Here is a 3,749-nt window from a genome sequence, read left to right as displayed (position 1 = left end):
TGCATCAATTTTTCAAGAGTCCTTCCCCCGAATGAAGCTAAGCTGATTATCTACAAAGTTCAAAGTATAATGAAACTGCTTCAAGAGAGAGGGATTTTCAATCTAACCAGTTTTTTTTACCTGTATAAAAATTTGCAAGAATTCGAGAAATGTTTTAAAGATTTTCTCATGCAAAATTGAACCCCAAAGCTCATGAAGAGCTCTCATAAAAATGTGACGCATCTAAGAAAAAGAGGACTGAAGATGAAAAAAATAAAAACTGAGATAACTAAATCTTCGCATCCAGGGGCTAATAAAAAACCTTTTGCTGTAAGAAACACTGTATAATTCCAAAAATTGGCTTTTCTAGAGCATTTTAAAGTCGGCGAACGAAAAAACAGGTATCCTAGAAATACAGATAAATTATTGAAACAATTTTACCCAGAGATTTCGGCTTCCTCTTCGATAAAAATGAATTTCTGCTTGACCCCATGTCTCAAACATGTAACTTATAAGGAATGGGCAAGGCAACCATGTAATAGTTCTGATTCTGGTGAGAGAATATGCCTTTAAAAGCAGATTGATGCTCCCATATCAATGTTTTGCACCTATGTTTTGGCCCAAACTTTAAGTTCTTTCGTGAGCTTGGAAGTCAATTTTGAACAAAACCAGCAGGACTACTTATCATGCCTCTCATAAAATCATGAAAAGAAATGTTAAGAACACATTTGTATGCAAAAGTTGCTTTTATACCATATTCAGACACTTTGCAACAATTAACCGCTGCTCCTGTCTATCAAATGGAACGTTAAATTGAAAATTAAATGTTCTGATTTCATCCTATATGGCACCCATCCAAGATCTAGCTGGTCTTCTCCCACGTTTTCTTCCCCTTAACAATCTGATACCCTCCTAGGCAGAACCAGAGAACCTGTCATCGGCCGTCCCTTGCACATGATCGCACCAAACAAGTTATCAGACAATGATTTCATGGATGATAGTGCACTCTTTATACATCATGTAGCACATTCTTTCATTTCTTATGTGACCTCCTCTCAAAATTTTGGCTGATCTTTGCTAGAAATCCATTTCGGTCGCCTTAAAAATCTATCAAGTGTGATTTTTCATACGCATAGGTCAGAGTGCTCTCAATCAGGGTATTACAAATCAATCTCTTTTTCTCTTCGGGACAGGGCCGGATTTACCGACTTGCCGCCCCTTCACATTCGTTTTGAAACATAAAAAAAACTATCAAGTGAAAGTGCCAGAGGGGAAGGAATGCATAAGACTCGTATACTTGTGTTAGAAACATTTTTTGCGAAAGCCCTGTCAACCCTCCTAGCAAAAGTTCACGGAACTTTGCTCGAAAGTTAAGTTCCTTATACCTATCTCTGTGTGAACAAGGCCTTCCATTTGTAAGAAATGATCGTAAGAATTATGCAAGAACAAACATAAATACAAACCGATGGCGGTGAACGCATGGGTCGTAAGACGGGATGTTGGAGTTTCTTAGCCAACGTGCGTAAAAAGTTCAGCTTAAAGCTGAAATCTCATTATAGAGGGAAAAAGCTCACACACAAGCACAATTTTCCCTGTTTGGAGCAACACTAGTTACGTCCATTCAGGAAGGCAACTGCAGACGCGTTTCGGCCTTGTTGGGCCAATCCTCAGTGCAGTGCAGCCTCCTGAATTTCCTGCTACCAAGCTCGAGAGGTCGTGATAAATTGTCGTGAGGGAAAATTGTGCTTGTATGTGAGCTTTTTCCCTCTATAATGAGATTCCAGCTTTAAGCTGAACTTTTTACGCACGTTGGCTAAAAAACTCCAACAAACATAAATGTTCAAAGCTTAGGCTACATATGTAAGTAAAAAACACATAAATAAATGTATAGTGCCCAGATTTTAAATTTAATTTCTTAAAACATAAATGTGGTTTAATGATTTTAACTTCCGCCGCCGCGCTGACCGCACTGTGTTTGCCGCAATGCGTAAAATATTCCTATATTCTTGCAGGTGCTATGCGTTTCACGCCGCGCCGACCGCTGCTGAACGCATTGTGTTTGACGCAATGCGTGAAGTATTCTTGAAGTCTAGTAGGCGCTATGCAATTCACGCTGACCGCACTGTTTTTGACGTAATGCGTGAAGTATTCATGCAGTCTTGTAGGCGCTATGCGTTTCACGTCGGCCGCTGCTGACCGCACTGTGTTTGACGCAATGCGTGAAGTATTCATGCAGTCTTGTAGGGGCTAATATGTGTTACATGTCAAACGCCGTACCGAGGGCTTCTCCTTTGTATCCCAAGTCCTCGTCGTTATTGCTCTCTGCGCCGCGCCGCTCCATGCCAAATTGCGTGTTAGGTTTCTCTCTTAACTCGACTAAATAAAAGCGCTGTCTCTTGTATCACCGAAAGACGACAAAATTAGAAATGACTATACTCTCAGGAAATGAGAGATTTTGTCGCCTTCTCTCGTTTGTAATTTTTTTTCTGGATCTGATTTTCTTTTTATACCTACATTTAAAAAAATTGCAAAATTCGCCGCCATCCCAAAGTAGCATTTTTCAACGGAAAATCGCGAAATAATGCGAATTTATCGGCGATCGCGATCAAATCGCTAGGATCACCAACATCTGAGCGATTATCCTCGATCTTGTTGCAATATATTCGCAATTTTACTGCCCGGCAATTTATCGCGGTATTATTGAAACAAAAATCGCGATATATAGCGATTTAATCTCGATTTTATCAACGAGAATTGATCGCGATTTTATCGGACAAAAAATTGCGATGCATAGCGATTTAATCGCCATAAATCGCAATTTTTCATTTGATAATATTGCGATGAATTGCCACCGATATAATCGCGATATTCATTCGATAAAATCGGTATTTATCGCGATTACTGCCACTTGGGATGGGCCGCGGCCCATGTGGCCACCCCTTTAATCCGGTCCTGCTTTGGGAGTGATGTGGTCCTGAGGAAGTCTTAATATTGCAGTGGCTCACCTACGCAGCATGTTTTGGTCTCTCATGATTTGTTCCAACTTCCATTCTGGAATACCCAGACACTACAATGAGATGTAAGGAGTTCTTCCAGCTTCAAATCCATTGCCCATCCTCCAACTCCATGTCTTGCTCATCACCCTCACCCGTTATCTTTTCAATTTTACTGGTGCTGGCCCCACCTAAGATATTCCGGCCAACTCATACATTTATTGGACGTATTTCTGCCAAACGGAACTATGTGTGCATTATGACGTGAGCCTGTTACGCATATATATTTCTCATGGGTCACAAGACTCATATCTTAATGCACATAGTTCCGTTTTGCAGAAATACGTTCTATTTATAATCATCTACATGCTGTATGCACTCTTCATCGGCCTGTGTTCGAAACGCACCTTTGAGTTTTAGGAGCCATGTGGAGCATCAAGCCCGATTCCCTGGTAAAAATTGACAATAGAATCTGTGTTCCAAACTACTATGGACCTACAGCCGGCTGTAAGATTTCCAATAGCTTCTATAGACGGCAACACTATTTCTTATAGCCTTTTATAGCCGATGGCGACTAAGCAACAGCCTAGCGATAAAGTGTATGCTAAACGTTACTAACTACGGATGCTAGGACTTAGTGAGTTTTTGGACTGCCGCTCTCTTTTTGGGCAGTAGTATCTTGATTTATTTTGCGAGGAAAGCTCCGCACTTTTGAAAGATGCCTGCCATTCCTAGCATGTTGCAGCGCCTGCAATTTCGTATGATACTGTGCACTAC

This window comes from Bemisia tabaci, chromosome 10 (genome assembly GCF_918797505.1).
Source record: "Bemisia tabaci chromosome 10, PGI_BMITA_v3".
Lineage (NCBI taxonomy): Eukaryota > Metazoa > Arthropoda > Insecta > Hemiptera > Aleyrodidae > Bemisia > Bemisia tabaci.
This window is presented reverse-complemented; position numbering follows the sequence as displayed.